The 27,403-nt window shown below is 46.0% G+C and overlaps 16 non-coding genes across 16 annotated transcripts; all 16 read left to right on the plus strand.

Moving 5' to 3' along the window:
* Window positions 1-975: 975 nt before the first annotated feature.
* trnar-acg (transfer RNA arginine (anticodon ACG)) lies at window positions 976-1,048 on the plus strand. The gene has a single exon. It is a non-coding gene; the product is annotated as a tRNA-Arg (tRNA).
* Window positions 1,049-1,955: 907 nt separating this feature from the next.
* Window positions 1,956-2,028, plus strand: trnav-aac (transfer RNA valine (anticodon AAC)). The gene has a single exon. It is a non-coding gene; the product is annotated as a tRNA-Val (tRNA).
* A 1,455-nt stretch (window positions 2,029-3,483) lies between these two features.
* trnar-acg (transfer RNA arginine (anticodon ACG)) lies at window positions 3,484-3,556 on the plus strand. The gene has a single exon. It is a non-coding gene; the product is annotated as a tRNA-Arg (tRNA).
* A 907-nt stretch (window positions 3,557-4,463) lies between these two features.
* Window positions 4,464-4,536, plus strand: trnav-aac (transfer RNA valine (anticodon AAC)). Its single transcript has one exon. It is a non-coding gene; the product is annotated as a tRNA-Val (tRNA).
* A 2,435-nt stretch (window positions 4,537-6,971) lies between these two features.
* trnav-aac (transfer RNA valine (anticodon AAC)) lies at window positions 6,972-7,044 on the plus strand. Its single transcript has one exon. It is a non-coding gene; the product is annotated as a tRNA-Val (tRNA).
* Window positions 7,045-8,499: 1,455 nt separating this feature from the next.
* Window positions 8,500-8,572, plus strand: trnar-acg (transfer RNA arginine (anticodon ACG)). Its single transcript has one exon. It is a non-coding gene; the product is annotated as a tRNA-Arg (tRNA).
* Window positions 8,573-9,479: 907 nt separating this feature from the next.
* On the plus strand, window positions 9,480-9,552 carry trnav-aac (transfer RNA valine (anticodon AAC)). The gene has a single exon. It is a non-coding gene; the product is annotated as a tRNA-Val (tRNA).
* A 1,909-nt stretch (window positions 9,553-11,461) lies between these two features.
* Window positions 11,462-11,534, plus strand: trnav-uac (transfer RNA valine (anticodon UAC)). Its single transcript has one exon. It is a non-coding gene; the product is annotated as a tRNA-Val (tRNA).
* A 2,432-nt stretch (window positions 11,535-13,966) lies between these two features.
* On the plus strand, window positions 13,967-14,039 carry trnav-aac (transfer RNA valine (anticodon AAC)). The gene has a single exon. It is a non-coding gene; the product is annotated as a tRNA-Val (tRNA).
* Window positions 14,040-16,474: 2,435 nt separating this feature from the next.
* On the plus strand, window positions 16,475-16,547 carry trnav-aac (transfer RNA valine (anticodon AAC)). The gene has a single exon. It is a non-coding gene; the product is annotated as a tRNA-Val (tRNA).
* Window positions 16,548-18,002: 1,455 nt separating this feature from the next.
* Window positions 18,003-18,075, plus strand: trnar-acg (transfer RNA arginine (anticodon ACG)). The gene has a single exon. It is a non-coding gene; the product is annotated as a tRNA-Arg (tRNA).
* A 907-nt stretch (window positions 18,076-18,982) lies between these two features.
* trnav-aac (transfer RNA valine (anticodon AAC)) lies at window positions 18,983-19,055 on the plus strand. Its single transcript has one exon. It is a non-coding gene; the product is annotated as a tRNA-Val (tRNA).
* A 2,435-nt stretch (window positions 19,056-21,490) lies between these two features.
* trnav-aac (transfer RNA valine (anticodon AAC)) lies at window positions 21,491-21,563 on the plus strand. Its single transcript has one exon. It is a non-coding gene; the product is annotated as a tRNA-Val (tRNA).
* Window positions 21,564-23,998: 2,435 nt separating this feature from the next.
* trnav-aac (transfer RNA valine (anticodon AAC)) lies at window positions 23,999-24,071 on the plus strand. The gene has a single exon. It is a non-coding gene; the product is annotated as a tRNA-Val (tRNA).
* A 1,455-nt stretch (window positions 24,072-25,526) lies between these two features.
* On the plus strand, window positions 25,527-25,599 carry trnar-acg (transfer RNA arginine (anticodon ACG)). Its single transcript has one exon. It is a non-coding gene; the product is annotated as a tRNA-Arg (tRNA).
* Window positions 25,600-26,506: 907 nt separating this feature from the next.
* trnav-aac (transfer RNA valine (anticodon AAC)) lies at window positions 26,507-26,579 on the plus strand. The gene has a single exon. It is a non-coding gene; the product is annotated as a tRNA-Val (tRNA).
* Window positions 26,580-27,403: the final 824 nt, after the last annotated feature.

Here is a 27,403-nt window from a genome sequence, read left to right on the forward strand (position 1 = left end):
AGGATTATGAGGTTTAGTCTCTCATGAGCCACTGAAATAAATTCCACATTAAGTCACAAGCACTGAATTTTCGACAGGCAATGAGAAGAAAAGGACCTTCCTATTTTGGATATTCGGAGCTAGTTCATCCACAACAGAATTTCATGCATTTACAAATGCAGATAAACATACTTATTCACCATCTCAAACATGTCTAAATGAACGACAAATGCAACTTACTGCGGATGCTTCATTCTGAAACAAAAACAGAACATACTGGACAATCTCAGCAGGACTGACAGCCTCTGTGGAGCGAGATGGCAGCGGTCGTTCCGGGCCTGGGTGACTCTTTGTCAAAGCTGGAGAACTGGAAATGGGGTCAGTTTCAGACTAATGTGGATGGGGCGGGGTTGGCGTGCCCTATTGGGCCTCGATAGAGTGGTCAGCAATAGGTGGAAAATGACGAAAATGTCTCGGACAGAAAGAAAAAGGGAATGTAAATGAGGCTAATCAAGGTGCTGATAGTGGCGCCTCAAGAGATCAGAATGTGTTAATCGCAGAAAGTAAGCAGTGTGTCAGCGAACAATTGGCGACAGGGATCAGATTGCTCAAGTAGGATGGTATGGGCTGGGGGAGGGGGGCAATGCTGAGGGTAAAACATATCAATGCAAGGAATTAAAATAAGATGATGGATACAGATGGTGGAGGGGGAAGAAGCAGATGGTGGAGGGGGAAGAGAGGTTACACAGTCTGATGTTGTTGAACTGAATAAAATGAAACATACAGAGAGCTGCCTGAATCTACTGGAATAAGTCAATAGAAGTAAGTGAATATCCACACATAGACAAGCTTTTAGAAAATGTCTTGATTGTCTCGGGAACGTATTGGTTCCCTGCTGTGTGAGCTCAGCTTCTCAAAGGAAACCCAATGTGAATGAATCCCGCCGAATGCGCCACAGAGGCTCAACAAGGAATAGCAAAATGCATTCACCCGGTTGGGCCAGTGGCGCAATGGATAACGCGTCTGACTACGAATCAGGAGATTCCAGGTTCGACTCCTGGCTGGCTCGAAATTCGAACTTTTGGCGTGCGCTTTAACTCACTGGGTGGGACAGCTGATTCTTGATGCAGAGCAAAGTGAGCAGAACGTCTTCAATTCTCGTATCGAAAGTTGATCCGACATCTGCGGAAGATACTGGAACAACTCAGCGAGTCAGGCGGCATTTGTCGACAGGACAACACAGCTCGTCTTTCACCATCACTTTTCATTAAAACCGGGACGGGTTAGAAATGTCGGACGTTTTAACCAAGTCAAATCCCGGTGGGAGCAAACAGAATAACAGGAAAGCGCTCTGACAGGGTGCAAGTCAGGAGAGATTAAATGAGAAAAGGCCTAGGGTTCCCTGGCCACAGAGTGAGGTGAGCATCGAATGAGAGAATAATTACACCACAGTATGAGGCCATTCCAGCCGCTGTGTCTGGGCCAGCTCTCAGCAACTGCCGCCCGGATACAAAGACGAAGTGGAAACAAGATTCAAACCCAAATGTGCGATGGTAGTACACACAGAATGGGGGCAGCATTTACAGTGTGAGACGGTTGCACACACTATGAGTGTGAAAGCTGTATTGAGCCCAGTGGAAAGATGCGCTGCTGTTCCTCGAGTGTTTGTTGAGCTTCTTTGGAACATTTCAGGAGGCCGAGGTCCGGAAGGTCAGCGTTAAGATGCAGCTCTCCAGTCAGTTCAATTCTCCACTTTGGCTCTGTAGATTAGATGGGTCACGTCCCTGTGAAGTTAACGCAGATCATGTTAAGTTCGATCTAATTTCTACATCTCGTGGTTTTATATGTTGAAACATCTGTTTTTGAAAGAAACAGCAGTCGACTTGTAATAAGTGGCCTAGCCTCTCAGCCTCACCATGCGAATCTGCAGCAACACAGTGAGGTTGCACATTGTACACGTCCGTTGATTGCCAGCTGTTTCTGTAGTGTAGTGGTTATCACATTCGCCTAACACGCGAAAGGTCCCCGGTTCGAAACCGGGCAGAAACATCTCGTATTTCCAGTTTAGTCTGTTGCTGACTATTGCCGCAATCTCGTAACTGGTCTTCATCAACGAGAAATAGCAAAATGCATGCACCCGTCTGGTTGTGGTTATTTTCGAAAGCCCTGCCTTCTCAATTTAACTTCCACTTCAAGCAAAACATAACTTATCTTCAGTTCTGTAAAGTTCGATTCCTGATTGTTTTATAAGTTGAGACATCGGTTTTAAAGAAACGGCTGTCTTCTTGTAATAAGTGACATGGCCTCTCAGACGAACCATGAGAAGCTGCAGCAACACAGTGAGGTTGAACATTGCACAAGTCCATTGATTACTGCACCGCCAGCGGTTTCTGTAGTGTAGTGGTTAGCACATTCCCCTAACATGCGAAAGGTCCCCGGGGCCATACCGGGTAGAAACATCAAGTGCTTCTCATGTTGTGTGAGGAATGTTTGCACAAAGTACTTTTGTTCCCCCATCTCGTATGTTCGAGGATTATGAGGTTTAGTCTCTCATGAGCCACTGAAATAAATTCCACATTAAGTCACAAGCACTGAATTTTCGACAGGCAATGAGAAGAAAAGGACCTTCCTATTTTGGATATTCGGAGCTAGTTCATCCACAACAGAATTTCATGCATTTACAAATGCAGATAAACATACTTATTCACCATCTCAAACATGTCTAAATGAACGACAAATGCAACTTACTGCGGATGCTTCATTCTGAAACAAAAACAGAACATACTGGACAATCTCAGCAGGACTGACAGCCTCTGTGGAGCGAGATGGCAGCGGTCGTTCCGGGCCTGGGTGACTCTTTGTCAAAGCTGGAGAACTGGAAATGGGGTCAGTTTCAGACTAATGTGGATGGGGCGGGGTTGGCGTGCCCTATTGGGCCTCGATAGAGTGGTCAGCAATAGGTGGAAAATGACGAAAATGTCTCGGACAGAAAGAAAAAGGGAATGTAAATGAGGCTAATCAAGGTGCTGATAGTGGCGCCTCAAGAGATCAGAATGTGTTAATCGCAGAAAGTAAGCAGTGTGTCAGCGAACAATTGGCGACAGGGATCAGATTGCTCAAGTAGGATGGTATGGGCTGGGGGAGGGGGGCAATGCTGAGGGTAAAACATATCAATGCAAGGAATTAAAATAAGATGATGGATACAGATGGTGGAGGGGGAAGAAGCAGATGGTGGAGGGGGAAGAGAGGTTACACAGTCTGATGTTGTTGAACTGAATAAAATGAAACATACAGAGAGCTGCCTGAATCTACTGGAATAAGTCAATAGAAGTAAGTGAATATCCACACATAGACAAGCTTTTAGAAAATGTCTTGATTGTCTCGGGAACGTATTGGTTCCCTGCTGTGTGAGCTCAGCTTCTCAAAGGAAACCCAATGTGAATGAATCCCGCCGAATGCGCCACAGAGGCTCAACAAGGAATAGCAAAATGCATTCACCCGGTTGGGCCAGTGGCGCAATGGATAACGCGTCTGACTACGAATCAGGAGATTCCAGGTTCGACTCCTGGCTGGCTCGAAATTCGAACTTTTGGCGTGCGCTTTAACTCACTGGGTGGGACAGCTGATTCTTGATGCAGAGCAAAGTGAGCAGAACGTCTTCAATTCTCGTATCGAAAGTTGATCCGACATCTGCGGAAGATACTGGAACAACTCAGCGAGTCAGGCGGCATTTGTCGACAGGACAACACAGCTCGTCTTTCACCATCACTTTTCATTAAAACCGGGACGGGTTAGAAATGTCGGACGTTTTAACCAAGTCAAATCCCGGTGGGAGCAAACAGAATAACAGGAAAGCGCTCTGACAGGGTGCAAGTCAGGAGAGATTAAATGAGAAAAGGCCTAGGGTTCCCTGGCCACAGAGTGAGGTGAGCATCGAATGAGAGAATAATTACACCACAGTATGAGGCCATTCCAGCCGCTGTGTCTGGGCCAGCTCTCAGCAACTGCCGCCCGGATACAAAGACGAAGTGGAAACAAGATTCAAACCCAAATGTGCGATGGTAGTACACACAGAATGGGGGCAGCATTTACAGTGTGAGACGGTTGCACACACTATGAGTGTGAAAGCTGTATTGAGCCCAGTGGAAAGATGCGCTGCTGTTCCTCGAGTGTTTGTTGAGCTTCTTTGGAACATTTCAGGAGGCCGAGGTCCGGAAGGTCAGCGTTAAGATGCAGCTCTCCAGTCAGTTCAATTCTCCACTTTGGCTCTGTAGATTAGATGGGTCACGTCCCTGTGAAGTTAACGCAGATCATGTTAAGTTCGATCTAATTTCTACATCTCGTGGTTTTATATGTTGAAACATCTGTTTTTGAAAGAAACAGCAGTCGACTTGTAATAAGTGGCCTAGCCTCTCAGCCTCACCATGCGAATCTGCAGCAACACAGTGAGGTTGCACATTGTACACGTCCGTTGATTGCCAGCTGTTTCTGTAGTGTAGTGGTTATCACATTCGCCTAACACGCGAAAGGTCCCCGGTTCGAAACCGGGCAGAAACATCTCGTATTTCCAGTTTAGTCTGTTGCTGACTATTGCCGCAATCTCGTAACTGGTCTTCATCAACGAGAAATAGCAAAATGCATGCACCCGTCTGGTTGTGGTTATTTTCGAAAGCCCTGCCTTCTCAATTTAACTTCCACTTCAAGCAAAACATAACTTATCTTCAGTTCTGTAAAGTTCGATTCCTGATTGTTTTATAAGTTGAGACATCGGTTTTAAAGAAACGGCTGTCTTCTTGTAATAAGTGACATGGCCTCTCAGACGAACCATGAGAAGCTGCAGCAACACAGTGAGGTTGAACATTGCACAAGTCCATTGATTACTGCACCGCCAGCGGTTTCTGTAGTGTAGTGGTTAGCACATTCCCCTAACATGCGAAAGGTCCCCGGGGCCATACCGGGTAGAAACATCAAGTGCTTCTCATGTTGTGTGAGGAATGTTTGCACAAAGTACTTTTGTTCCCCCATCTCGTATGTTCGAGGATTATGAGGTTTAGTCTCTCATGAGCCACTGAAATAAATTCCACATTAAGTAACAAGCACTGAATTTTCGACAGGCAATGAGAAGAAAAGGACCTTCTTATTTTGGATATTCGGAGCTAGTTCATCCACAACAGAATTTCATGCATTTACAAATGCAGATAAACATACTTATTCACCATCTCAAACATGTCTAAATGAACGACAAATGCAACTTACTGCGGATGCTTCATTCTGAAACAAAAACAGAACATACTGGACAATCTCAGCAGGACTGACAGCCTCTGTGGAGCGAGATGGCAGCGGTCGGTCCGGGTCTGGGTGACTCTTTGTCAAAGCTGGAGAACTGGAAATGGGGTCAGATTCTGACTAATGTGGATGGGGCGGGGTTGGCGTGCCCTATTGGGCCTCGATAGAGTGGTCAGCAATAGGTGGAAAATGACGAAAATGTCTCGGACAGAAAGAAAAAGGGAATGTAAATGAGGCTAATCAAGGTGCTGATAGTGGCGCCTCAAGAGATCAGAATGTGTTAATCGCAGAAAGTAAGCAGTGTGTCAGCGAACAATTGGCGACAGGGATCAGATTGCTCAAGTAGGATGGTATGGGCTGGGGGAGGGGGGCAATGCTGAGGGTAAAACATATCAATGCAAGGAATTAAAATAAGATGATGGATACAGATGGTGGAGGGGGAAGAAGCAGATGGTGGAGGGGGAAGAGAGGTTACACAGTCTGATGTTGTTGAACTGAACAAAATGAAACATACAGAGAGCTGCCTGAATCTACTGGAATAAGTCAATAGAAGTAAGTGAATATCCACACATAGACAAGCTTTTAGAAAATGTCTTGATTGTCTCGGGAACGTATTGGTTCCCTGCTGTGTGAGCTCAGCTTCTCAAAGGAAACCCAATGTGAATGAATCCCGCCGAATGCGCCACAGAGGCTCAACAAGGAATAGCAAAATGCATGCACCCGGCTGGGCCAGTGGCGCAATGGATAACGCGTTTGACTACGAATCAGGAGATTCTAGGTTCCACTCCTGGCTGGCTCGGCATTCGAACTTTTGGCGTGCGCTTTAACTCACTGGGTGGGACAGCTGATTCTTGATGCAGAGCAAAGTGAGCAGAACGTCTTCAATTATCGTATCGAAAGTTGATCCGACATCTGCGGAAGATACTGGAACAACTCAGCGAGTCAGGCGGCATTTGTCGACAGGACAACAAAGCACGTCTTTCACCATCACCTTTCATTAAAACCGGGGCGGGTTAGAAATGTCGGACGTTTTAACCAAGTCAAATCCCGGTGGGAGCAAACAGAATAACAGGAAAGCGCTCTGACAGGGTGCAAGTCAGGAGAGATTAAATGAGAAAAGGCCTAGGGTTCCCTGGTCACAGTGTGAGGTGAGCATCGAATGAGAGAATAATTACACCACAGTATGAGGCCATTCCAGCCGCTGTGTCTGTGCCAGCTCTCAGCAACTACCGCCCGGATACAAAGACGAAGTGGAAACAAGATTCAAACCCAAATCTGCGATGGTAGTACACACAGAATGGGGGCAGCATTTACAGTGTGAGACGGTTGCACACACTATGAGTGTGAAAGCTGTATTGAGCCCAGTGGAAAGATGCGCTGCTGTTCCTCGAGTGTTTGTTGAGCTTCTTTGGAACATTTCAGGAGGCCGAGGTCCGGGAGGTCAGCGTTAAGATGCAGCTCTCCAGTCAGTTCAATTCTCCACTTTGGCTCTGTGGATTAGTTGGGTCACGTCCCTGTGAAGTTAACGCAGATCATGTTAAGTTCGATCTAATTTCTACATCTCGTGGTTTTATATGTTGAAACATCTGTTTTTGAAAGAAACAGCAGTCGTCTTGTAATAAGTGGCCTAGCCTCTCAGCCTCACCATGCGAATCTGCAGCAACACAGTGAGGTTGCACATTGTACACGTCCGTTGATTGCCAGCTGTTTCTGTAGTGTAGTGGTTATCACATTCGCCTAACACGCGAAAGGTCCCCGGTTCGAAACCGGGCAGAAACATCTCGAACTTCCAGTTTAGTCTGTTGCTGACTATTGCCGCAATCTCGTAACTGGTCTTCATCAACGAGGAATAGCAAAATGCATGCACCCGTCTGGTTGTGGTTATTTACGAAAGCCCTGCATTCTCAATTTAACTTCCACTTCAAGCAAAACATAACTTATCTTCAGGTCTGTAAAGTTCGATTCCTGATTGTTTTATAAGTTGAGACATCGGTTTTAAAGAAACGGCTGTCTTCTTGTAATAAGTGACATGGCCTCTCAGACGAACCATGAGAAGCTGCAGCAACACAGTGAGGTTGAACATTGCACAAGTCCAATGATTACTGCACCGCCAGCGGTTTCTGTAGTGTAGTGGTTAGCACATTCCCCTAACATGCGAAAGGTCCCCGGGGCCATACCGGGTAGAAACATCAAGTGCTTCTCATGTTGTGTGAGGAATGTTTGCACAAAGTACTTTTGTTCCCCCATCTCGTATGTTCGAGGATTATGAGGTTTAGTCTCTCATGAGCCACTGAAATAAATTCCACATTAAGTAACAAGCACTGAATTTTCGACAGGCAATGAGAAGAAAAGGACCTTCCTATTTTGGATATTCGGAGCTAGTACATCCACAACAGAATTTCATGCATTTACAAATGCAGATAAACATACTTATTCACCATCTCAAACATGTCTAAATGAACGACAAATGCAACTTACTGCGGATGCTTCATTCTGAAACAAAAACAGAACATACTGGACAATCTCAGCAGGACTGACAGCCTCTGTGGAGCGAGATGGCAGCGGTCGTTCCGGGCCTGGGTGACTCTTTGTCAAAGCTGGAGAACTGGAAATGGGGTCAGATTCAGACTAATGTGGATGGGGCGGGGTTGGCGTGCCCTATTGGGCCTCGATAGAGTGGTCAGCAATAGGTGGAAAATGACGAAAATGTCTCGGACAGAAAGAAAAAGGGAATGTAAATGAGGCTAATCAAGGTGCTGATAGTGGCGCCTCAAGAGATCAGAATGTGTTAATCGCAGAAAGTAAGCAGTGTGTCAGCGAACAATTGGCGACAGGGATCAGATTGCTCAAGTAGGATGGTATGGGCTGGGGGAGGGGGGCAATGCTGAGGGTAAAACATATCAATGCAAGGAATTAAAATAAGATGATGGATACAGATGGTGGAGGGGGAAGAAGCAGATGGTGGAGGGGGAAGAGAGGTTACACAGTCTGATGTTGTTGAACTGAATAAAATGAAACATACAGAGAGCTGCCTGAATCTACTGGAATAAGTCAATAGAAGTAAGTGAATATCCACACATAGACAAGCTTTTAGAAAATGTCTTGATTGTCTCGGGAACGTATTGGTTCCCTGCTGTGTGAGCTCAGCTTCTCAAAGGAAACCCAATGTGAATGAATCCCGCCGAATGCGCCACAGAGGCTCAACAAGGAATAGCAAAATGCATTCACCCGGCTGGGCCAGGGGCGCAATGGATAACGCGTCTGACTACGAATCAGGAGATTCCAGGTTCGACTCCTGGCTGGCTCGAAATTCGAACTTTTGGCGTGCGCTTTAACTCACTGGGTGGGACAGCTGATTCTTGATGCAGAGCAAAGTGAGCAGAACGTCTTCAATTCTCGTATCGAAAGTTGATCCGACATCTGCGGAAGATACTTGAACAACTCAGCGAGTCAGGCGGGATTTGTCGACAGGACAACACAGCTCGTCTTTCACCATCACTTTTCATTAAAACCGGGACGGGTTAGAAATGTCGGACGTTTTAACCAAGTCAACTCCCGGTGGGAGCAAACAGAATAACAGGAAAGCGCTCTGACAGGGTGCAAGTCAGGAGAGATTAAATGAGAAAAGGCCTAGGGTTCCCTGGCCACAGAGTGAGGTGAGCATCGAATGAGAGAATAATTACACCACAGTATGAGGCCATTCCAGCCGCTGTGTCTGTGCCAGCTCTCAGCAACTACCGCCCGGATACAAAGACGAAGTGGAAACAAGATTCAAACCCAAATCTGCGATGGTAGTACACACAGAATGGGGGCAGCATTTACAGTGTGAGACGGTTGCACACACTATGAGTGTGAAAGCTGTATTGAGCCCAGTGGAAAGATGCGCTGCTGTTCCTCGAGTGTTTGTTGAGCTTCTTTGGAACATTTCAGGAGGCCGAGGTCCGGGAGGTCAGCGTTAAGATGCAGCTCTCCAGTCAGTTCAATTCTCCACTTTGGCTCTGTGGATTAGTTGGGTCACGTCCCTGTGAAGTTAACGCAGATCATGTTAAGTTCGATCTAATTTCTACATCTCGTGGTTTTATATGTTGAAACATCTGTTTTTGAAAGAAACAGCAGTCGTCTTGTAATAAGTGGCCTAGCCTCTCAGCCTCACCATGCGAATCTGCAGCAACACAGTGAGGTTGCACATTGTACACGTCCGTTGATTGCCAGCTGTTTCTGTAGTGTAGTGGTTATCACATTCGCCTAACACGCGAAAGGTCCCCGGTTCGAAACCGGGCAGAAACATCTCGAACTTCCAGTTTAGTCTGTTGCTGACTATTGCCGCAATCTCGTAACTGGTCTTCATCAACGAGGAATAGCAAAATGCATGCACCCGTCTGGTTGTGGTTATTTACGAAAGCCCTGCATTCTCAATTTAACTTCCACTTCAAGCAAAACATAACTTATCTTCAGGTCTGTAAAGTTCGATTCCTGATTGTTTTATAAGTTGAGACATCGGTTTTAAAGAAACGGCTGTCTTCTTGTAATAAGTGACATGGCCTCTCAGACGAACCATGAGAAGCTGCAGCAACACAGTGAGGTTGAACATTGCACAAGTCCAATGATTACTGCACCGCCAGCGGTTTCTGTAGTGTAGTGGTTAGCACATTCCCCTAACATGCGAAAGGTCCCCGGGGCCATACCAGGTAGAAACATCAAGTGCTTCTCATGTTGTGTGAGGAATGTTTGCACAAAGTACTTTTGTTCCCCCATCTCGTATGTTCGAGGTTTATGAGGTTTAGACTCTCATGAGCCACTAAAATAAATTCCACATTAAGTCACAAGCACTGAATTTTCGACAGGCAATGAGAAGAAAAGGACCTTCTTATTTTGGATATGCGGAGCTAGTTCATCCACAACAGAATTTCATGCATTTACTAATGCAGATACACCTACTTATTCACCATCTCAAACATGTCTAAATGAACGACAAATGCAACTTACTGCGGATGCTTCATTCTGAAACAAAAACAGAACATACTGGACAATCTCAGCAGGACTGACGGCCTCTGTGGAGCGAGATGGCAGCGGTCGTTCCGGGCCTGGGTGACTCTTTGTCAAAGCTGGAGAACTGGAAATGGGGTCAGATTCAGACAAATGTGGATGGGGCGGGGTTGGCGTGCCCTATTGGGCCTCGATAGAGTGGTCAGCAATAGGTGGAAAATGACGAAAATGTCTCGGACAGAAAGAAAAAGGGAATGTAAATGAGGCTAATCAAGGCTAAGAAAGTTGCTGATAGTGGCGCCTCAAGAGATCAGAATGTGTTAATAGCAGAACAAAGAAAACAGTGTGTCAGCGAACAATTGGCGACAGGGTTGCTCAAGTAGGATGGTATGGGCTGGGGGGAGGGGCGCAATGCTGAGGGTAAAACATACCAATGGAAGGAATGAAAATAACTTGATGGAAATAAACAGATGGTGGAGGGAGAAGAGAGATTACACAGTCTGATGTTGTTGAACTGAATAAAATGAAATATACAGAGGGCTGCCTGAATCAACTGGAATTAGTCAATAGAGGTAAGTGAATGTCATACCCCTAGACCAACGAGCCCCGGGAAAGTAACAGAAGCACGCTGTTATTGCCATCGAAAGTCGATCTAACATCTGCGGAAAATACTGGAACAACTCAGCGAGTCAGGCGGAATTTGTCGACAGGACAACAAAGCTTGTCTTTCACCATCACCTTTCATTAAAACCGGGACGGGTTAGAAATGTCGGACGTTTTAACCAAGTCAAATCCTGGTGGGAGCAAACAGAACAACAGGAAAGCGCTCTGACAGGGTGCAAGTCAGGAGAGATTAAATGAGAAAAGGCCTAGGGTTCCCTGGCCACAGAGTGAGGTGAGCATCGAATGAGAGAATAATTACACCACAGTATGAGGCCATTCCAGCCGCTGTGTCTGTGCCAGCTCTCAACAACTACCGCCCGGATACAAAGAAGAAGTGGAAACAAGATTCAAACCCAAATCTGCGATGGAAGGACACACAGAATGGGGGCAGCATTTACAGTGTGAGACTGTTGCACACACTATGAGTGTGAAAGCTGTAAGAAACAGCAGTCGTCTTGTAATAAGTGGCCTAGCCTCTCAGCCTCACCATGCGAATCTGCAGCAAACAGTGAGGTTTCACATTGTACACGTCCGCTGATTGCCAGCTGTTTCTGTAGTGTAGTGGTTATCACATTCGCCTTACACGCGAAAAGTCCCCGGTTCGAAACCGGGCAGAAACATCTCGTATTTCCAGTTTAGTCTGTTGCTGACTATTGCCGCAATCTCGTAACTGGTCTTCATCAACGAGAAATAGCAAAATGCATGCACCCGTCTGGTTGTGGTTATTTACGAAAGCCCTGCCTTCTCAATTTAACTTCCACTTCAAGCAAAACATAACTTATCTTCGTCTGTAAAGTTCGATTCCTGATTGTTTTATAAGTTGAGACATCGGTTTTAAAGAAACGGCTGTCTTCTTGTAATAAGTGACATGGCCTCTCAGATGAACCATGAGAATCTGCAGCAACACAGTGAGGTTGAACATTGCACAAGTCCATTGATTACTGCACCGCCAGCGGTTTCTGTAGTGTAGTGGTTAGCACATTCCCCTAACATGCGAAAGGTCCCCGGGGCCATACCGGGTAGAAACATCAAGTGCTTCTCATGTTGTGTGAGGAATGTTTGCACAAAGTACTTGTGTTCCCCATCTCGTATGTTCGAGGATTATGAGGATTAGTCTCTCATGAGCCACTAAAATAAATTCCACATTAAGTCACAAGCACTGAATTTTCGACAGGCAATGAGAAGAAAAGGACCTTCTTATCTTGGATATTCGGAGCTAGTTCATCCACAACAGAATTTCATGCATTTACAAATGCAGATAAACATACTTATTCACCATCTCAAACATGTCTAAATGAACGACAAATGCAACTTACTGCGGATGCTTCATTCTGAAACAAAAACGGAACATACTGGACAATCTCAGCAGGACTGACAGCCTCTGTGGAGCGAGATGGCAGCGGTCGTTCCGGGCCTGGGTGACTCTTTGTCAAAGCTGGAGAACTGGAAATGGGGTCAGATTCAGACTAATGTGGATGGGGCGGGGTTGGCGTGCCCTATTGGGCCTCGATAGAGTGGTCAGCAATAGGTGGAAAATGACGAAAATGTCTCGGACAGAAAGAAAAAGGGAATGTAAATGAGGCTAATCAAGGTGCTGATAGTGGCGCCTCAAGAGATCAGAATGTGTTAATCGCAGAAAGTAAGCAGTGTGTCAGCGAACAATTGGCGACAGGGATCAGATTGCTCAAGTAGGATGGTATGGGCTGGGGGAGGGGGGCAATGCTGAGGGTAAAACATATCAATGCAAGGAATTAAAATAAGATGATGGATACAGATGGTGGAGGGGGAAGAAGCAGATGGTGGAGGGGGAAGAGAGGTTACACAGTCTGATGTTGTTGAACTGAATAAAATGAAACATACAGAGAGCTGCCTGAATCTACTGGAATAAGTCAATAGAAGTAAGTGAATATCCACACATAGACAAGCTTTTAGAAAATGTCTTGATTGTCTCGGGAACGTATTGGTTCCCTGCTGTGTGAGCTCAGCTTCTCAAAGGAAACCCAATGTGAATGAATCCCGCCGAATGCGCCACAGAGGCTCAACAAGGAATAGCAAAATGCATGCACCCGGCTGGGCCAGTGGCGCAAGGGATAACGCGTCTGCCTACGAATTAGGAGATTCCACGTTCAACTCCTGGCTGGCTCGGAATTCGAACTTTTGGCGTGCGCTTTAACTCACTGGGTGGGACAGCTGATTCTTGATGCAGAGCAAAGTGAGCAGAACGTCTTCAATTCTCGTATCGAAAGTTGATCCGACATCTGCGGAAGATACTGGAACAACTCAGCGAGTCAGGCGGGATTTGTCGACAGGACAACACAGCTCGTATTTCACCATCACTTTTCATTAAAACCGGGACGGGTTAGAAATGTCGGACGTTTTAACCAAGCCAAATCCCGGTGGGAGCAAACAGAATAACAGGAAAGCGCTCTGACAGGGTGCAAGTCAGGAGAGATTAAATGAGAAAAGTCCTAGGGTTCCCTGGCCACAGAGTGAGGTGAGCATCGAATGAGAGAATAATTACACCACAGTATGAGGCCATTCCAGCCGCTGTGTCTGTGCCAGCTCTCAGCAACTACCGCCCGGATACAAAGACGAAGTGGAAACAAGATTCAAACCCAAATCTGCGATGGTAGTACACACAGAATGGGGGCAGCATTTACAGTGTGAGACGGTTGCACACACTATGAGTGTGAAAGCTGTATTGAGCCCAGTGGAAAGATGCGCTGCTGTTCCTCGAGTGTTTGTTGAGCTTCTTTGGAACATTTCAGGAGGCCGAGGTCCGGAAGGTCAGCGTTAAGATGCAGCTCTCCAGTCAGTTCAATTCTCCACTTTGGCTCTGTAGATTAGATGGGTCACGTCCCTGTGAAGTTAACGCAGATCATGTTAAGTTCAATCTAATTTCTACATCTCGTGGTTTTATATGTTGAAACATCTGTTTTTGAAAGAAACAGCAGTCGACTTGTAATAAGTGGCCTAGCCTCTCAGCCTCACCATGCGAATCTGCAGCAACACAGTGAGGTTGCACATTGTACACGTCCGTTGATTGCCAGCTGTTTCTGTAGTGTAGTGGTTATCACATTCGCCTAACACGCGAAAGGTCCCCGGTTCGAAACCGGGCAGAAACATCTCGTATTTCCAGTTTAGTCTGTTGCTGACTATTGCCGCAATCTCGTAACTGGTCTTCATCAACGAGAAATAGCAAAATACATGCACCCGTCTGGTTGTGGTTATTTTCGAAAGCCCTGCCTTCTCAATTTAACTTCCACTTCAAGCAAAACATAACTTATCTTCAGGTCTGTAAAGTTCGATTCCTGATTGTTTTATAAGTTGAGACATCGGTTTTAAAGAAACGGCTGTCTTCTTGTAATAAGTGACATGGCCTCTCAGACGAACCATGAGAAGCTGCAGCAACACAGTGAGGTTGAACATTGCACAAGTCCATTGATTACTGCACCGCCAGCGGTTTCTGTAGTGTAGTGGTTAGCACATTCCCCTAACATGCGAAAGGTCCCCGGGGCCATACCGGGTAGAAACATCATGTGCTTCTCATGTTGTGTGAGGAATGTTTGCACAAAGTACTTTTGTTCCCCCATCTCGTATGTTCGAGGATTATGAGGTTTAGTCTCTCATGAGCCACTGAAATAAATTCCACATTAAGTAACAAGCACTGAATTTTCGACAGGCAATGAGAAGAAAAGGACCTTCCTATTTTGGATATTCGGAGCTAGTTCATCCACAACAGAATTTCATGCATTTACAAATGCAGATAAACATACTTATTCACCATCTCAAACATGTCTAAATGAACGACAAATGCAACTTACTGCGGATGCTTCATTCTGAAACAAAAACAGAACATACTGGACAATCTCAGCAGGACTGACAGCCTCTGTGGAGCGAGATGGCAGCGGTCGTTCCGGGCCTGGGTGACTCTTTGTCAAAGCTGGAGAACTGGAAATGGGGTCAGATTCAGACTAATGTGGATGGGGCGGGGTTGGCGTGCCCTATTGGGCCTCGATAGAGTGGTCAGCAATAGGTGGAAAATGACGAAAATGTCTCGGACAGAAAGAAAAAGGGAATGTAAATGAGGCTAATCAAGGTGCTGATAGTGGCGCCTCAAGAGATCAGAATGTGTTAATCGCAGAAAGTAAGCAGTGTGTCAGCGAACAATTGGCGACAGGGATCAGATTGCTCAAGTAGGATGGTATGGGCTGGGGGAGGGGGGCAATGCTGAGGGTAAAACATATCAATGCAAGGAATTAAAATAAGATGATGGATACAGATGGTGGAGGGGGAAGAAGCAGATGGTGGAGGGGGAAGAGAGGTTACACAGTCTGATGTTGTTGAACTGAATAAAATGAAACATACAGAGAGCTGCCTGAATCTACTGGAATAAGTCAATAGAAGTAAGTGAATATCCACACATAGACAAGCTTTTAGAAAATGTCTTGATTGTCTCGGGAACGTATTGGTTCCCTGCTGTGTGAGCTCAGCTTCTCAAAGGAAACCCAATGTGAATGAATCCCGCCGAATGCGCCACAGAGGCTCAACAAGGAATAGCAAAATGCATGCACCCGGCTGGGCCAGTGGCGCAAGGGATAACGCGTCTGCCTACGAATTAGGAGATTCCACGTTCAACTCCTGGCTGGCTCGGAATTCGAACTTTTGGCGTGCGCTTTAACTCACTGGGTGGGACAGCTGATTCTTGATGCAGAGCAAAGTGAGCAGAACGTCTTCAATTCTCGTATCGAAAGTTGATCCGACATCTGCGGAAGATACTGGAACAACTCAGCGAGTCAGGCGGGATTTGTCGACAGGACAACACAGCTCGTATTTCACCATCACTTTTCATTAAAACCGGGACGGGTTAGAAATGTCGGACGTTTTAACCAAGCCAAATCCCGGTGGGAGCAAACAGAATAACAGGAAAGCGCTCTGACAGGGTGCAAGTCAGGAGAGATTAAATGAGAAAAGTCCTAGGGTTCCCTGGCCACAGAGTGAGGTGAGCATCGAATGAGAGAATAATTACACCACAGTATGAGGCCATTCCAGCCGCTGTGTCTGTGCCAGCTCTCAGCAACTACCGCCCGGATACAAAGACGAAGTGGAAACAAGATTCAAACCCAAATCTGCGATGGTAGTACACACAGAATGGGGGCAGCATTTACAGTGTGAGACGGTTGCACACACTATGAGTGTGAAAGCTGTATTGAGCCCAGTGGAAAGATGCGCTGCTGTTCCTCGAGTGTTTGTTGAGCTTCTTTGGAACATTTCAGGAGGCCGAGGTCCGGAAGGTCAGCGTTAAGATGCAGCTCTCCAGTCAGTTCAATTCTCCACTTTGGCTCTGTAGATTAGATGGGTCACGTCCCTGTGAAGTTAACGCAGATCATGTTAAGTTCAATCTAATTTCTACATCTCGTGGTTTTATATGTTGAAACATCTGTTTTTGAAAGAAACAGCAGTCGACTTGTAATAAGTGGCCTAGCCTCTCAGCCTCACCATGCGAATCTGCAGCAACACAGTGAGGTTGCACATTGTACACGTCTGTTGTTTGCCAGCTGTTTCTGTAGTGTAGTGGTTATCACATTCGCCTAACACGCGAAAGGTCCCCGGTTCGAAACCGGGCAGAAACATCTCGTATTTCCAGTTTAGTCTGTTGCTGACTATTGCCGCAATCTCGTAACTGGTCTTCATCAACGAGAAATAGCAAAATGCATGCACCCGTCTGGTTGTGGTTATTTTCGAAAGCCCTGCCTTCTCAATTTAACTTCCACTTCAAGCAAAACATAACTTATCTTCAGGTCTGTAAAGTTCGATTCCTGATTGTTTTATAAGTTGAGACATCGGTTTTAAAGAAACGGCTGTCTTCTTGTAATAAGTGACATGGCCTCTCAGACGAACCATGAGAAGCTGCAGCAACACAGTGAGGTTGAACATTGCACAAGTCCATTGATTACTGCACCGCCAGCGGTTTCTGTAGTGTAGTGGTTAGCACATTCCCCTAACATGCGAAAGGTCCCCGGGGCCATACCGGGTAGAAACATCAAGTGCTTCTCATGTTGTGTGAGGAATGTTTGCACAAAGTACTTTTGTTCCCCCATCTCGTATGTTCGAGGATTATGAGGTTTAGTCTCTCATGAGCCACTGAAATAAATTCCACATTAAGTAACAAGCACTGAATTTTCGACAGGCAATGAGAAGAAAAGGACCTTCCTATTTTGGATATTCGGAGCTAGTTCATCCACAACAGAATTTCATGCATTTACAAATGCAGATAAACATACTTATTCACCATCTCAAACATGTCTAAATGAACGACAAATGCAACTTACTGCGGATGCTTCATTCTGAAACAAAAACAGAACATACTGGACAATCTCAGCAGGACTGACAGCCTCTGTGGAGCGAGATGGCAGCGGTCGTTCCGGGCCTGGGTGACTCTTTGTCAAAGCTGGAGAACTGGAAATGGGGTCAGTTTCAGACTAATGTGGATGGGGCGGGGTTGGCGTGCCCTATTGGGCCTCGATAGAGTGGTCAGCAATAGGTGGAAAATGACGAAAATGTCTCGGACAGAAAGAAAAAGGGAATGTAAATGAGGCTAATCAAGGTGCTGATAGTGGCGCCTCAAGAGATCAGAATGTGTTAATCGCAGAAAGTAAGCAGTGTGTCAGCGAACAATTGGCGACAGGGATCAGATTGCTCAAGTAGGATGGTATGGGCTGGGGGAGGGGGGCAATGCTGAGGGTAAAACATATCAATGCAAGGAATTAAAATAAGATGATGGATACAGATGGTGGAGGGGGAAGAAGCAGATGGTGGAGGGGGAAGAGAGGTTACACAGTCTGATGTTGTTGAACTGAATAAAATGAAACATACAGAGAGCTGCCTGAATCTACTGGAATAAGTCAATAGAAGTAAGTGAATATCCACACATAGACAAGCTTTTAGAAAATGTCTTGATTGTCTCGGGAACGTATTGGTTCCCTGCTGTGTGAGCTCAGCTTCTCAAAGGAAACCCAATGTGAATGAATCCCGCCGAATGCGCCACAGAGGCTCAACAAGGAATAGCAAAATGCATTCACCCGGCTGGGCCAGTGGCGCAATGGATAACGCGTCTGACTACGAATCAGGAGATTCCAGGTTCGACTCCTGGCTGGCTCGAAATTCGAACTTTTGGCGTGCGCTTTAACTCACTGGGTGGGACAGCTGATTCTTGATGCAGAGCAAAGTGAGCAGAACGTCTTCAATTCTCGTATCGAAAGTTGATCCGACATCTGCGGAAGATACTGGAACAACTCAGCGAGTCAGGCGGCATTTGTCGACAGGACAACACAGCTCGTCTTTCACCATCACTTTTCATTAAAACCGGGACGGGTTAGAAATGTCGGACGTTTTAACCAAGTCAAATCCCGGTGGGAGCAAACAGAATAACAGGAAAGCGCTCTGACAGGGTGCAAGTCAGGAGAGATTAAATGAGAAAAGGCCTAGGGTTCCCTGGCCACAGAGTGAGGTGAGCATCGAATGAGAGAATAATTACACCACAGTATGAGGCCATTCCAGCCGCTGTGTCTGGGCCAGCTCTCAGCAACTGCCGCCCGGATACAAAGACGAAGTGGAAACAAGATTCAAACCCAAATGTGCGATGGTAGTACACACAGAATGGGGGCAGCATTTACAGTGTGAGACGGTTGCACACACTATGAGTGTGAAAGCTGTATTGAGCCCAGTGGAAAGATGCGCTGCTGTTCCTCGAGTGTTTGTTGAGCTTCTTTGGAACATTTCAGGAGGCCGAGGTCCGGAAGGTCAGCGTTAAGATGCAGCTCTCCAGTCAGTTCAATTCTCCACTTTGGCTCTGTAGATTAGATGGGTCACGTCCCTGTGAAGTTAACGCAGATCATGTTAAGTTCGATCTAATTTCTACATCTCGTGGTTTTATATGTTGAAACATCTGTTTTTGAAAGAAACAGCAGTCGACTTGTAATAAGTGGCCTAGCCTCTCAGCCTCACCATGCGAATCTGCAGCAACACAGTGAGGTTGCACATTGTACACGTCCGTTGATTGCCAGCTGTTTCTGTAGTGTAGTGGTTATCACATTCGCCTAACACGCGAAAGGTCCCCGGTTCGAAACCGGGCAGAAACATCTCGTATTTCCAGTTTAGTCTGTTGCTGACTATTGCCGCAATCTCGTAACTGGTCTTCATCAACGAGAAATAGCAAAATGCATGCACCCGTCTGGTTGTGGTTATTTTCGAAAGCCCTGCCTTCTCAATTTAACTTCCACTTCAAGCAAAACATAACTTATCTTCAGTTCTGTAAAGTTCGATTCCTGATTGTTTTATAAGTTGAGACATCGGTTTTAAAGAAACGGCTGTCTTCTTGTAATAAGTGACATGGCCTCTCAGACGAACCATGAGAAGCTGCAGCAACACAGTGAGGTTGAACATTGCACAAGTCCATTGATTACTGCACCGCCAGCGGTTTCTGTAGTGTAGTGGTTAGCACATTCCCCTAACATGCGAAAGGTCCCCGGGGCCATACCGGGTAGAAACATCAAGTGCTTCTCATGTTGTGTGAGGAATGTTTGCACAAAGTACTTTTGTTCCCCCATCTCGTATGTTCGAGGATTATGAGGTTTAGTCTCTCATGAGCCACTGAAATAAATTCCACATTAAGTAACAAGCACTGAATTTTCGACAGGCAATGAGAAGAAAAGGACCTTCCTATTTTGGATATTCGGAGCTAGTTCATCCACAACAGAATTTCATGCATTTACAAATGCAGATAAACATACTTATTCACCATCTCAAACATGTCTAAATGAACGACAAATGCAACTTACTGCGGATGCTTCATTCTGAAACAAAAACAGAACATACTGGACAATCTCAGCAGGACTGACAGCCTCTGTGGAGCGAGATGGCAGCGGTCGTTCCGGGCCTGGGTGACTCTTTGTCAAAGCTGGAGAACTGGAAATGGGGTCAGATTCAGACTAATGTGGATGGGGCGGGGTTGGCGTGCCCTATTGGGCCTCGATAGAGTGGTCAGCAATAGGTGGAAAATGACGAAAATGTCTCGGACAGAAAGAAAAAGGGAATGTAAATGAGGCTAATCAAGGTGCTGATAGTGGCGCCTCAAGAGATCAGAATGTGTTAATCGCAGAAAGTAAGCAGTGTGTCAGCGAACAATTGGCGACAGGGATCAGATTGCTCAAGTAGGATGGTATGGGCTGGGGGAGGGGGGCAATGCTGAGGGTAAAACATATCAATGCAAGGAATTAAAATAAGATGATGGATACAGATGGTGGAGGGGGAAGAAGCAGATGGTAGAGGGGGAAGAGAGGTTACACAGTCTGATGTTGTTGAACTGAATAAAATGAAACATACAGAGAGCTGCCTGAATCTACTGGAATAAGTCAATAGAAGTAAGTGAATATCCACACATAGACAAGCTTTTAGAAAATGTCTTGATTGTCTCGGGAACGTATTGGTTCCCTGCTGTGTGAGCTCAGCTTCTCAAAGGAAACCCAATGTGAATGAATCCCGCCGAATGCGCCACAGAGGCTCAACAAGGAATAGCAAAATGCATGCACCCGGCTGGGCCAGTGGCGCAAGGGATAACGCGTCTGCCTACGAATTAGGAGATTCCACGTTCAACTCCTGGCTGGCTCGGAATTCGAACTTTTGGCGTGCGCTTTAACTCACTGGGTGGGACAGCTGATTCTTGATGCAGAGCAAAGTGAGCAGAACGTCTTCAATTCTCGTATCGAAAGTTGATCCGACATCTGCGGAAGATACTGGAACAACTCAGCGAGTCAGGCGGGATTTGTCGACAGGACAACACAGCTCGTATTTCACCATCACTTTTCATTAAAACCGGGACGGGTTAGAAATGTCGGACGTTTTAACCAAGCCAAATCCCGGTGGGAGCAAACAGAATAACAGGAAAGCGCTCTGACAGGGTGCAAGTCAGGAGAGATTAAATGAGAAAAGTCCTAGGGTTCCCTGGCCACAGAGTGAGGTGAGCATCGAATGAGAGAATAATTACACCACAGTATGAGGCCATTCCAGCCGCTGTGTCTGTGCCAGCTCTCAGCAACTACCGCCCGGATACAAAGACGAAATGGAAACAAGATTCAAACCCAAATCTGCGATGGTAGTACACACAGAATGGGGGCAGCATTTACAGTGTGAGACGGTTGCACACACTATGAGTGTGAAAGCTGTATTGAGCCCAGTGGAAAGATGCGCTGCTGTTCCTCGAGTGTTTGTTGAGCTTCTTTGGAACATTTCAGGAGGCCGAGGTCCGGAAGGTCAGCGTTAAGATGCAGCTCTCCAGTCAGTTCAATTCTCCACTTTGGCTCTGTAGATTAGATGGGTCACGTCCCTGTGAAGTTAACGCAGATCATGTTAAGTTCAATCTAATTTCTACATCTCGTGGTTTTATATGTTGAAACATCTGTTTTTGAAAGAAACAGCAGTCGACTTGTAATAAGTGGCCTAGCCTCTCAGCCTCACCATGCGAATCTGCAGCAACACAGTGAGGTTGCACATTGTACACGCCCGTTGATTGCCAGCTGTTTCTGTAGTGTAGTGGTTATCACATTCGCCTAACACGCGAAAGGTCCCCGGTTCGAAACCGGGCAGAAACATCTCGTATTTCCAGTTTAGTCTGTTGCTGACTATTGCCGCAATCTCGTAACTGGTCTTCATCAACGAGAAATAGCAAAATGCATGCACCCGTCTGGTTGTGGTTACTTTCGAAAGCCCTGCCTTCTCAATTTAACTTCCACTTCAAGCAAAACATAACTTATCTTCAGGTCTGTAAAGTTCGATTCCTGATTGTTTTATAAGTTGAGACATCGGTTTTAAAGAAACGGCTGTCTTCTTGTAATAAGTGACATGGCCTCTCAGACGAACCATGAGAAGCTGCAGCAACACAGTGAGGTTGAACATTGCACAAGTCCATTGATTACTGCACCGCCAGCGGTTTCTGTAGTGTAGTGGTTAGCACATTCCCCTAACATGCGAAAGGTCCCCGGGGCCATACCGGGTAGAAACATCAAGTGCTTCTCATGTTGTGTGAGGAATGTTTGCACAAAGTACTTTTGTTCCCCCATCTCGTATGTTCGAGGATTATGAGGTTTAGTCTCTCATGAGCCACTGAAATAAATTCCACATTAAGTAACAAGCACTGAATTTTCGACAGGCAATGAGAAGAAAAGGACCTTCCTATTTTGGATATTCGGAGCTAGTTCATCCACAACAGAATTTCATGCATTTACAAATGCAGATAAACATACTTATTCACCATCTCAAACATGTCTAAATGAACGACAAATGCAACTTACTGCGGATGCTTCATTCTGAAACAAAAACAGAACATACTGGACAATCTCAGCAGGACTGACAGCCTCTGTGGAGCGAGATGGCAGCGGTCGTTCCGGGCCTGGGTGACTCTTTGTCAAAGCTGGAGAACTGGAAATGGGGTCAGATTCAGACTAATGTGGATGGGGCGGGGTTGGCGTGCCCTATTGGGCCTCGATAGAGTGGTCAGCAATAGGTGGAAAATGACGAAAATGTCTCGGACAGAAAGAAAAAGGGAATGTAAATGAGGCTAATCAAGGTGCTGATAGTGGCGCCTCAAGAGATCAGAATGTGTTAATCGCAGAAAGTAAGCAGTGTGTCAGCGAACAATTGGCGACAGGAATCAGATTGCTCAAGTAGGATGGTATGGGCTGGGGGAGGGGGGCAATGCTGAGGGTAAAACATATCAATGCAAGGAATTAAAATAAGATGATGGATACAGATGGTGGAGGGGGAAGAAGCAGATGGTGGAGGGGGAAGAGAGGTTACACAGTCTGATGTTGTTGAACTGAATAAAATGAAACATACAGAGAGCTGCCTGAATCTACTGGAATAAGTCAATAGAAGTAAGTGAATATCCACACATAGACAAGCTTTTAGAAAATGTCTTGATTGTCTCGGGAACGTATTGGTTCCCTGCTGTGTGAGCTCAGCTTCTCAAAGGAAACCCAATGTGAATGAATCCCGCCGAATGCGCCACAGAGGCTCAACAAGGAATAGCAAAATGCATGCACCCGGCTGGGCCAGTGGCGCAAGGGATAACGCGTCTGCCTACGAATTAGGAGATTCCACGTTCAACTCCTGGCTGGCTCGGAATTCGAACTTTTGGCGTGCGCTTTAACTCACTGGGTGGGACAGCTGATTCTTGATGCAGAGCAAAGTGAGCAGACCGTCTTCAATTCTCGTATCGAAAGTTGATCCGACATCTGCGGAAGATACTGGAACAACTCAGCGAGTCAGGCGGGATTTGTCGACAGGACAACACAGCTCGTATTTCACCATCACTTTTCATTAAAACCGGGACGGGTTAGAAATGTCGGACGTTTTAACCAAGCCAAATCCCGGTGGGAGCAAACAGAATAACAGGAAAGCGCTCTGACAGGGTGCAAGTCAGGAGAGATTAAATGAGAAAAGTCCTAGGGTTCCCTGGCCACAGAGTGAGGTGAGCATCGAATGAGAGAATAATTACACCACAGTATGAGGCCATTCCAGCCGCTGTGTCTGTGCCAGCTCTCAGCAACTACCGCCCGGATACAAAGACGAAGTGGAAACAAGATTCAAACCCAAATCTGCGATGGTAGTACACACAGAATGGGGGCAGCATTTACAGTGTGAGACGGTTGCACACACTATGAGTGTGAAAGCTGTATTGAGCCCAGTGGAAAGATGCGCTGCTGTTCCTCGAGTGTTTGTTGAGCTTCTTTGGAACATTTCAGGAGGCCGAGGTCCGGAAGGTCAGCGTTAAGATGCAGCTCTCCAGTCAGTTCAATTCTCCACTTTGGCTCTGTAGATTAGATGGGTCACGTCCCTGTGAAGTTAACGCAGATCATGTTAAGTTCAATCTAATTTCTACATCTCGTGGTTTTATATGTTGAAACATCTGTTTTTGAAAGAAACAGCAGTCGACTTGTAATAAGTGGCCTAGCCTCTCAGCCTCACCATGCGAATCTGCAGCAACACAGTGAGGTTGCACATTGTACACGTCCGTTGATTGCCAGCTGTTTCTGTAGTGTAGTGGTTATCACATTCGCCTAACACGCGAAAGGTCCCCGGTTCGAAACCGGGCAGAAACATCTCGTATTTCCAGTTTAGTCTGTTGCTGACTATTGCCGCAATCTCGTAACTGGTCTTCATCAACGGGAAATAGCAAAATGCATGCACCCGTCTGGTTGTGGTTATTTTCGAAAGCCCTGCCTTCTCAATTTAACTTCCACTTCAAGCAAAACATAACTTATCTTCAGGTCTGTAAAGTTCGATTCCTGATTGTTTTATAAGTTGAGACATCGGTTTTAAAGAAACGGCTGTCTTCTTGTAATAAGTGACATGGCCTCTCAGACGAACCATGAGAAGCTGCAGCAACACAGTGAGGTTGAACATTGCACAAGTCCATTGATTACTGCACCGCCAGCGGTTTCTGTAGTGTAGTGGTTAGCACATTCCCCTAACATGCGAAAGGTCCCCGGGGCCATACCGGGTAGAAACATCAAGTGCTTCTCATGTTGTGTGAGGAATGTTTGCACAAAGTACTTTTGTTCCCCCATCTCGTATGTTCGAGGATTATGAGGTTTAGTCTCTCATGAGCCACTGAAATAAATTCCACATTAAGTAACAAGCACTGAATTTTCGACAGGCAATGAGAAGAAAAGGACCTTCCTATTTTGGATATTCGGAGCTAGTTCATCCACAACAGAATTTCATGCATTTACAAATGCAGATAAACATACTTATTCACCATCTCAAACATGTCTAAATGAACGACAAATGCAACTTACTGCGGATGCTTCATTCTGAAACAAAAACAGAACATACTGGACAATCTCAGCAGGACTGACAGCCTCTGTGGAGCGAGATGGCAGCGGTCGTTCCGGGCCTGGGTGACTCTTTGTCAAAGCTGGAGAACTGGAAATGGGGTCAGTTTCAGACTAATGTGGATGGGGCGGGGTTGGCGTGCCCTATTGGGCCTCGATAGAGTGGTCAGCAATAGGTGGAAAATGACGAAAATGTCTCGGACAGAAAGAAAAAGGGAATGTAAATGAGGCTAATCAAGGTGCTGATAGTGGCGCCTCAAGAGATCAGAATGTGTTAATCGCAGAAAGTAAGCAGTGTGTCAGCGAACAATTGGCGACAGGGATCAGATTGCTCAAGTAGGATGGTATGGGCTGGGGGAGGGGGGCAATGCTGAGGGTAAAACATATCAATGCAAGGAATTAAAATAAGATGATGGATACAGATGGTGGAGGGGGAAGAAGCAGATGGTGGAGGGGGAAGAGAGGTTACACAGTCTGATGTTGTTGAACTGAATAAAATGAAACATACAGAGAGCTGCCTGAATCTACTGGAATAAGTCAATAGAAGTAAGTGAATATCCACACATAGACAAGCTTTTAGAAAATGTCTTGATTGTCTCGGGAACGTATTGGTTCCCTGCTGTGTGAGCTCAGCTTCTCAAAGGAAACCCAATGTGAATGAATCCCGCCGAATGCGCCACAGAGGCTCAACAAGGAATAGCAAAATGCATTCACCCGGCTGGGCCAGTGGCGCAATGGATAACGCGTCTGACTACGAATCAGGAGATTCCAGGTTCGACTCCTGGCTGGCTCGAAATTCGAACTTTTGGCGTGCGCTTTAACTCACTGGGTGGGACAGCTGATTCTTGATGCAGCGCAAAGTGAGCAGAACGTCTTCAATTCTCGTATCGAAAGTTGATCCGACATCTGCGGAAGATACTGGAACAACTCAGCGAGTCAGGCGGCATTTGTCGACAGGACAACACAGCTCGTCTTTCACCATCACTTTTCATTAAAACCGGGACGGGTTAGAAATGTCGGACGTTTTAACCAAGTCAAATCCCGGTGGGAGCAAACAGAATAACAGGAAAGCGCTCTGACAGGGTGCAAGTCAGGAGAGATTAAATGAGAAAAGGCCTAGGGTTCCCTGGCCACAGAGTGAGGTGAGCATCGAATGAGAGAATAATTACACCACAGTATGAGGCCATTCCAGCCGCTGTGTCTGTGCCAGCTCTCAGCAACTACCGCCCGGATACAAAGACGAAATGGAAACAAGATTCAAACCCAAATCTGCGATGGTAGTACACACAGAATGGGGGCAGCATTTACAGTGTGAGACGGTTGCACACACTATGAGTGTGAAAGCTGTATTGAGCCCAGTGGAAAGATGCGCTGCTGTTCCTCGAGTGTTTGTTGAGCTTCTTTGGAACATTTCAGGAGGCCGAGGTCCGGAAGGTCAGCGTTAAGATGCAGCTCTCCAGTCAGTTCAATTCTCCACTTTGGCTCTGTAGATTAGATGGGTCACGTCCCTGTGAAGTTAACGCAGATCATGTTAAGTTCAATCTAATTTCTACATCTCGTGGTTTTATATGTTGAAACATCTGTTTTTGAAAGAAACAGCAGTCGACTTGTAATAAGTGGCCTAGCCTCTCAGCCTCACCATGCGAATCTGCAGCAACACAGTGAGGTTGCACATTGTACACGTCCGTTGATTGCCAGCTGTTTCTGTAGTGTAGTGGTTATCACATTCGCCTAACACGCGAAAGGTCCCCGGTTCGAAACCGGGCAGAAACATCTCGTATTTCCAGTTTAGTCTGTTGCTGACTATTGCCGCAATCTCGTAACTGGTCTTCATCAACGAGAAATAGCAAAATGCATGCACCCGTCTGGTTGTGGTTACTTTCGAAAGCCCTGCCTTCTCAATTTAACTTCCACTTCAAGCAAAACATAACTTATCTTCAGGTCTGTAAAGTTCGATTCCTGATTGTTTTATAAGTTGAGACATCGGTTTTAAAGAAACGGCTGTCTTCTTGTAATAAGTGACATGGCCTCTCAGACGAACCATGAGAAGCTGCAGCAACACAGTGAGGTTGAACATTGCACAAGTCCATTGATTACTGCACCGCCAGCGGTTTCTGTAGTGTAGTGGTTAGCACATTCCCCTAATATGCGAAAGGTCCCCGGGGCCATACCGGGTAGAAACATCAAGTGCTTCTCATGTTGTGTGAGGAATGTTTGCACAAAGTACTTTTGTTCCCCCATCTCGTATGTTCGAGGATTATGAGGTTTAGTCTCTCATGAGCCACTGAAATAAATTCCACATTAAGTAACAAGCACTGAATTTTCGACAGGCAATGAGAAGAAAAGGACCTTCCTATTTTGGATATTCGGAGCTAGTTCATCCACAACAGAATTTCATGCATTTACAAATGCAGATAAACATACTTATTCACCATCTCAAACATGTCTAAATGAACGACAAATGCAACTTACTGCGGATGCTTCATTCTGAAACAAAAACAGAACATACTGGACAATCTCAGCAGGACTGACAGCCTCTGTGGAGCGAGATGGCAGCGGTCGTTCCGGGCCTGGGTGACTCTTTGTCAAAGCTGGAG

This window comes from Scyliorhinus torazame, chromosome 5, assembly GCF_047496885.1.
Source record: "Scyliorhinus torazame isolate Kashiwa2021f chromosome 5, sScyTor2.1, whole genome shotgun sequence".
Lineage (NCBI taxonomy): Eukaryota > Metazoa > Chordata > Chondrichthyes > Carcharhiniformes > Scyliorhinidae > Scyliorhinus > Scyliorhinus torazame.